Source organism: Ctenocephalides felis, unplaced genomic scaffold, assembly GCF_003426905.1.
Source record: "Ctenocephalides felis isolate EL2017-DRISC unplaced genomic scaffold, ASM342690v1 CF-g0.4_SCAFFOLD_02186, whole genome shotgun sequence".
Lineage (NCBI taxonomy): Eukaryota > Metazoa > Arthropoda > Insecta > Siphonaptera > Pulicidae > Ctenocephalides > Ctenocephalides felis.
In genome coordinates this window covers 17501-25951 of record NW_020538340.1, presented here as the reverse complement: position 1 = coordinate 25951, position 8451 = coordinate 17501, and the positions used below count along the sequence as shown (strand labels likewise).

Genomic DNA, 8451 nt, shown 5'->3' with positions numbered 1-8451 from the left:
TTTCTGTAAAGAACCATATAAAGTAGTATACCTCGGTAGAAGTCTCAAAATCTTAGTTTTTTTCCCATATTTCGCAACTTCGAATTCCAAACGGTGTGGCCTACAGGCGAGTTGCCGTCGGAAAATTTCAGGAAAATCGAAAATCTCGAGAAAATTATATGAACACACTTAACCATTCATATACATTTTATTCATAATTTTATTCTGCATCTTTCGTACGAACAAGTTTTTTCGTATCTTTTACGGTTTTCATGTTATAGAGCAATATGTGTAGATGTTTAACTTGTCAAAATGCAAAGTGCGGGCTAGGTGAGCAATACTCCTCACGATTCGATATTTCTGTAAAGAAAACATATACAGTATTATACATCGTTAGAAAGGTCTCAAATTCTTAGTTTTTTTTTCCCATATATCGCAACTTCGAATTCCGAACGGTGTGGCCTACAGGCGAGTTGCCGTCGTAAATTTCAAAAATCTCGAGAAAATTATATGAACACACTTAACCATTCATATACCATTTTATTCATATTTTATTCTGCATCTTTCGTACGAACAAAGTTTTTTCGTATCTTTTACGGTTTTCATGTTATAGAGCAATATGTGTAGATGTTAACTTGTCAAAATGCAAAGTGCGGCTAGGTTGGAGCAATACTCCTCACGATTCGATATTTCTGTAAAGAAAACATATAAAGTATTATACATCGTTAGAAAGGTCTCAAAATTCTTAGTTTTTTTCCCATATATCGCAACTTCGAATTCCAAACGGTGTGGCCTACAGGCGAGTTGCCGTCGTAAAATTTCAGGAAAATCGGAAAATCTCGAGAAAATTATATGAACACACTTAACCATTCATATACCATTTTATTCATAATTTTATTCTGCATCTTTCGTACGAACAAAGTTTTTTCGTATCTTTTACGGTTTTCATGTTATAGAGCAATATGTGTAGATGTTAACTTGTCAAAATGCAAAGTGCGGCTAGGTTGGAGCAATACTCCTCACGATTCGATATTTCTGTAAAGAAAACATATAAAGTATTATACATCGTTAGAAAGGTCTCAAAATTCTTAGTTTTTTTCCCATATATCGCAACTTCGAATTCCAAACGGTGTGGCCTACAGGCGAGTTGCCGTCGTAAAATTTCAGGAAAATCGGAAAATCTCGAGAAAATTATATGAACACACTTAACCATTCATATACCATTTTATTCATAATTTTATTCTGCATCTTTCGTACGAACAAAGTTTTTTCGTATCTTTTACGGTTTTCATGTTATAGAGCAATATGTGTAGATGTTAACTTGTCAAAATGCAAAGTGCGGCTAGGTTGGAGCAATACTCCTCACGATTCGATATTTCTGTAAAGAAAACATATAAAGTATTATACATCGTTAGAAAGGTCTCAAAATTCTTAGTTTTTTTCCCATATATCGCAACTTCGAATTCCGAACGGTGTGGCCTACAGGCGAGTTGCCGTCGTAAAATTTCAGGAAAATCGGAAAATCTCGAGAAAATTATATGAACACACTTAACCATTCATATACCATTTTATTCATAATTTTATTCTGCATCTTTCGTACGAACAAAGTTTTTTCGTATCTTTTACGGTTTTCATGTTATAGAGCAATATGTGTAGATGTTAACTTGTCAAAATGCAAAGTGCGGCTAGGTTGGAGCAATACTCCTCACGATTCGATATTTCTGTAAAGAAAACATATAAAGTATTATACATCGTTAGAAAGGTCTCAAAATTCTTAGTTTTTTTCCCATATATCGCAACTTCGAATTCCAAACGGTGTGGCCTACAGGCGAGTTGCCGTCGTAAAATTTCAGGAAAATCGGAAAATCTCGAGAAAATTATATGAACACACTTAACCATTCATATACCATTTTATTCATAATTTTATTCTGCATCTTTCGTACGAACAAAGTTTTTTCGTATCTTTTACGGTTTTCATGTTATAGAGCAATATGTGTAGATGTTAACTTGTCAAAATGCAAAGTGCGGCTAGGTTGGAGCAATACTCCTCACGATTCGATATTTCTGTAAAGAAAACATATAAAGTATTATACATCGTTAGAAAGGTCTCAAAATTCTTAGTTTTTTTCCCATATATCGCAACTTCGAATTCCAAACGGTGTGGCCTACAGGCGAGTTGCCGTCGTAAAATTTCAGGAAAATCGGAAAATCTCGAGAAAATTATATGAACACACTTAACCATTCATATACCATTTTATTCATAATTTTATTCTGCATCTTTCGTACGAACAAAGTTTTTTCGTATCTTTTACGGTTTTCATGTTATAGAGCAATATGTGTAGATGTTAACTTGTCAAAATGCAAAGTGCGGCTAGGTTGGAGCAATACTCCTCACGATTCGATATTTCTGTAAAGAAAACATATAAAGTATTATACATCGTTAGAAAGGTCTCAAAATTCTTAGTTTTTTTCCCATATATCGCAACTTCGAATTCCAAACGGTGTGGCCTACAGGCGAGTTGCCGTCGTAAAATTTCAGGAAAATCGGAAAATCTCGAGAAAATTATATGAACACACTTAACCATTCATATACCATTTTATTCATAATTTTATTCTGCATCTTTCGTACGAACAAAGTTTTTTCGTATCTTTTACGGTTTTCATGTTATAGAGCAATATGTGTAGATGTTAACTTGTCAAAATGCAAAGTGCGGCTAGGTTGGAGCAATACTCCTCACGATTCGATATTTCTGTAAAGAAAACATATAAAGTATTATACATCGTTAGAAAGGTCTCAAAATTCTTAGTTTTTTTCCCATATATCGCAACTTCGAATTCCAAACGGTGTGGCCTACAGGCGAGTTGCCGTCGTAAAATTTCAGGAAAATCGGAAAATCTCGAGAAAATTATATGAACACACTTAACCATTCATATACCATTTTATTCATAATTTTATTCTGCATCTTTCGTACGAACAAAGTTTTTTCGTATCTTTTACGGTTTTCATGTTATAGAGCAATATGTGTAGATGTTAACTTGTCAAAATGCAAAGTGCGGCTAGGTTGGAGCAATACTCCTCACGATTCGATATTTCTGTAAAGAAAACATATAAAGTATTATACATCGTTAGAAAGGTCTCAAAATTCTTAGTTTTTTTCCCATATATCGCAACTTCGAATTCCAAACGGTGTGGCCTACAGGCGAGTTGCCGTCGTAAAATTTCAGGAAAATCGGAAAATCTCGAGAAAATTATATGAACACACTTAACCATTCATATACCATTTTATTCATAATTTTATTCTGCATCTTTCGTACGAACAAAGTTTTTTCGTATCTTTTACGGTTTTCATGTTATAGAGCAATATGTGTAGATGTTAACTTGTCAAAATGCAAAGTGCGGCTAGGTTGGAGCAATACTCCTCACGATTCGATATTTCTGTAAAGAAAACATATAAAGTATTATACATCGTTAGAAAGGTCTCAAAATTCTTAGTTTTTTTCCCATATATCGCAACTTCGAATTCCAAACGGTGTGGCCTACAGGCGAGTTGCCGTCGTAAAATTTCAGGAAAATCGGAAAATCTCGAGAAAATTATATGAACACACTTAACCATTCATATACCATTTTATTCATAATTTTATTCTGCATCTTTCGTACGAACAAAGTTTTTTCGTATCTTTTACGGTTTTCATGTTATAGAGCAATATGTGTAGATGTTAACTTGTCAAAATGCAAAGTGCGGCTAGGTTGGAGCAATACTCCTCACGATTCGATATTTCTGTAAAGAAAACATATAAAGTATTATACATCGTTAGAAAGGTCTCAAAATTCTTAGTTTTTTTCCCATATATCGCAACTTCGAATTCCAAACGGTGTGGCCTACAGGCGAGTTGCCGTCGTAAAATTTCAGGAAAATCGGAAAATCTCGAGAAAATTATATGAACACACTTAACCATTCATATACCATTTTATTCATAATTTTATTCTGCATCTTTCGTACGAACAAAGTTTTTTCGTATCTTTTACGGTTTTCATGTTATAGAGCAATATGTGTAGATGTTAACTTGTCAAAATGCAAAGTGCGGCTAGGTTGGAGCAATACTCCTCACGATTCGATATTTCTGTAAAGAAAACATATAAAGTATTATACATCGTTAGAAAGGTCTCAAAATTCTTAGTTTTTTTCCCATATATCGCAACTTCGAATTCCAAACGGTGTGGCCTACAGGCGAGTTGCCGTCGTAAAATTTCAGGAAAATCGGAAAATCTCGAGAAAATTATATGAACACACTTAACCATTCATATACCATTTTATTCATAATTTTATTCTGCATCTTTCGTACGAACAAAGTTTTTTCGTATCTTTTACGGTTTTCATGTTATAGAGCAATATGTGTAGATGTTAACTTGTCAAAATGCAAAGTGCGGCTAGGTTGGAGCAATACTCCTCACGATTCGATATTTCTGTAAAGAAAACATATAAAGTATTATACATCGTTAGAAAGGTCTCAAAATTCTTAGTTTTTTTCCCATATATCGCAACTTCGAATTCCGAACGGTGTGGCCTACAGGCGAGTTGCCGTCGTAAAATTTCAGGAAAATCGGAAAATCTCGAGAAAATTATATGAACACACTTAACCATTCATATACCATTTTATTCATAATTTTATTCTGCATCTTTCGTACGAACAAAGTTTTTTCGTATCTTTTACGGTTTTCATGTTATAGAGCAATATGTGTAGATGTTAACTTGTCAAAATGCAAAGTGCGGCTAGGTTGGAGCAATACTCCTCACGATTCGATATTTCTGTAAAGAAAACATATAAAGTATTATACATCGTTAGAAAGGTCTCAAAATTCTTAGTTTTTTTCCCATATATCGCAACTTCGAATTCCAAACGGTGTGGCCTACAGGCGAGTTGCCGTCGTAAAATTTCAGGAAAATCGGAAAATCTCGAGAAAATTATATGAACACACTTAACCATTCATATACCATTTTATTCATAATTTTATTCTGCATCTTTCGTACGAACAAAGTTTTTTCGTATCTTTTACGGTTTTCATGTTATAGAGCAATATGTGTAGATGTTAACTTGTCAAAATGCAAAGTGCGGCTAGGTTGGAGCAATACTCCTCACGATTCGATATTTCTGTAAAGAAAACATATAAAGTATTATACATCGTTAGAAAGGTCTCAAAATTCTTAGTTTTTTTCCCATATATCGCAACTTCGAATTCCAAACGGTGTGGCCTACAGGCGAGTTGCCGTCGTAAAATTTCAGGAAAATCGGAAAATCTCGAGAAAATTATATGAACACACTTAACCATTCATATACCATTTTATTCATAATTTTATTCTGCATCTTTCGTACGAACAAAGTTTTTTCGTATCTTTTACGGTTTTCATGTTATAGAGCAATATGTGTAGATGTTAACTTGTCAAAATGCAAAGTGCGGCTAGGTTGGAGCAATACTCCTCACGATTCGATATTTCTGTAAAGAAAACATATAAAGTATTATACATCGTTAGAAAGGTCTCAAAATTCTTAGTTTTTTTCCCATATATCGCAACTTCGAATTCCAAACGGTGTGGCCTACAGGCGAGTTGCCGTCGTAAAATTTCAGGAAAATCGGAAAATCTCGAGAAAATTATATGAACACACTTAACCATTCATATACCATTTTATTCATAATTTTATTCTGCATCTTTCGTACGAACAAAGTTTTTTCGTATCTTTTACGGTTTTCATGTTATAGAGCAATATGTGTAGATGTTAACTTGTCAAAATGCAAAGTGCGGCTAGGTTGGAGCAATACTCCTCACGATTCGATATTTCTGTAAAGAAAACATATAAAGTATTATACATCGTTAGAAAGGTCTCAAAATTCTTAGTTTTTTTCCCATATATCGCAACTTCGAATTCCAAACGGTGTGGCCTACAGGCGAGTTGCCGTCGTAAAATTTCAGGAAAATCGGAAAATCTCGAGAAAATTATATGAACACACTTAACCATTCATATACCATTTTATTCATAATTTTATTCTGCATCTTTCGTACGAACAAAGTTTTTTCGTATCTTTTACGGTTTTCATGTTATAGAGCAATATGTGTAGATGTTAACTTGTCAAAATGCAAAGTGCGGCTAGGTTGGAGCAATACTCCTCACGATTCGATATTTCTGTAAAGAAAACATATAAAGTATTATACATCGTTAGAAAGGTCTCAAAATTCTTAGTTTTTTTCCCATATATCGCAACTTCGAATTCCGAACGGTGTGGCCTACAGGCGAGTTGCCGTCGTAAAATTTCAGGAAAATCGGAAAATCTCGAGAAAATTATATGAACACACTTAACCATTCATATACCATTTTATTCATAATTTTATTCTGCATCTTTCGTACGAACAAAGTTTTTTCGTATCTTTTACGGTTTAAGAGAAAATCGAGGAAAACTGGTTTGAACATTTATTGTAAAATTAGAAAATTTAAACAAATAATTATAAAAAATAATATAACTATATATAAATTCGTTTTATATTCATTGAGATCTATAAAAATCAATAAATACATAATTTTATACAAAAGTTTAAAAAAACCCAAAAAACACCTAAAAACTCAATAATTAACTATAATTCATATTGTCCATATATATAAAACTGTTTGAACATCTAACAAAATTTTCGACAAAAATTTTTCTATCATAAGGGTTCGCAGTTCGAAATTTTCCCAGACTTTTGTCTTGACGATTCACACCGTAAGCGCGAGCAGGCCCTCGCCGCAGGTCAAATGCACGTCGCTTGGGACTCAGTCTAATACTTACGCTGTGGCCGCGCGCCTTATATAGGGGGATAGGTCGTGTCGAGTGCGATGCGAGCAAGCTTAGGCTAAAGTACGCTGTGTTGTTCAGGCAGGTTCGAATATTATTCCCCGGTGTATTTTATACATTATATTCGATACTTTTAGTCTATCAACTATATAGCGGCGTTACTTTAAATAATGTCGTAGACCGTGTCTGGAATTATATACGCCGTATATGTTCGGATGTCGGTTTACGGCCGGGTTCTGGACCTTATTTATAAGTGTTCAACCATACTGTACAGCATATCCGCGGGCATGTGTCGTTGACGCAAAGACTCTTATGCGGAAAATCAAATATACAAATGCTATCAACTCAATACTCTCCGAGCGAGAATAAAAGTGAGTTATAACGATGAATTCTTATGAATTCGCCCCGACGTTTTCAATCTAACGAAGGGTAAAGAGACTGTTTGAAATTAACTGGGTCTGCGGACCGCAAATTTCATGTACGGACCGCCGTTTCGACGGTTGTTAAAGGTCTAGCCTCTGTGTTAAGCGCAGAATATATAAAATATCTAGTCGCGATGTAAACTGTTCGTTATGTTCAGGGAATATCGTACGGCTCAGATATATATATATGTAAGAAAATTCGTTGTTTAGAAATATTCATCGAACTTTTCTATACAAAGTGTGGTCTCTCGGGTGACGCCGAGGGACATTTACGCACTATGCTATTATATATATATAGCACCCTGGTTGATCCTGCCAGTAGTATATGCTTGTCTCAAAGATTAAGCCATGCATGTCTCAGTGCAAGCCACATTAAGGTGAAACCGCGAATGGCTCATTACATCAGTTATGGTTCCTTAGATCGTACCCACATTACTTGGATAACTGTGGTAATTCTAGAGCTAATACATGCAAATAGAGTTCCGACCAGAGATGGAAGGAATGCTTTTATTAGATCAAAACCAATCGGTGGCGGGCTTGCCTTGCTCACCGTTTGACTTGGTGACTCTGAATAACTTTGTGCTGATCGCACGGTCTAGTACCGGCGACGCATCTTTCAAATGTCTGCCTTATCAACTGTCGATGGTAGTTTCTGCGACTACCATGGTTGTTACGGGTAACGGGGAATCAGGGTTCGATTCCGGAGAGGGAGCCTGAGAAACGGCTACCACATCCAAGGAAGGCAGCAGGCGCGCAAATTACCCACTCCCGGCACGGGGAGGTAGTGACGAAAAATAACGATACGGGACTCATCCGAGGCCCCGTAATCGGAATGAGTACACTTTAAATCCTTTAACGAGGATCTATTAGAGGGCCAGTCTGGTGCCAGCAGCCGCGGTAATTCCAGCTCTAATAGCGTATATTAAAGTTGTTGCGGTTAAAAAGCTCGTAGTTGAATCTGTGTCCCACACTGTCGGTTCACCGCTCGCGGTGTTCAACTGGCATGTCTGTGGGACGTCCTACCGGTGGGCTTAGCCCGTCAAAAGGCGGCCCAACTCAAAATCCTACCACGGTGCTCTTCACCGAGTGTCGAGGTGGGCCGGTACGTTTACTTTGAACAAATTAGAGTGCTTAAAGCAGGCTCATTCGCCTGAATATTGTGTGCATGGAATAATGGAATAGGACCTCGGTTCTATTTTGTTGGTTTTCGGAATTCCGAGGTAA

The 8451-nt window shown here is 35.9% G+C and overlaps 1 non-coding gene across 1 annotated transcript in view; it reads left to right on the top strand.

Moving 5' to 3' along the window:
* The first annotated feature begins 7526 nt into the window (after nt 1-7526).
* The window catches only part of LOC113380500, a 1927-nt gene continuing 1002 nt past the window's right edge, over nt 7527-8451 (top strand). Inside the window, exon 1 of the ribosomal RNA XR_003367427.1 lies at nt 7527-8451. This exon is cut by the window's right edge and continues 1002 nt beyond it. This is a non-coding gene — a ribosomal RNA (small subunit ribosomal RNA).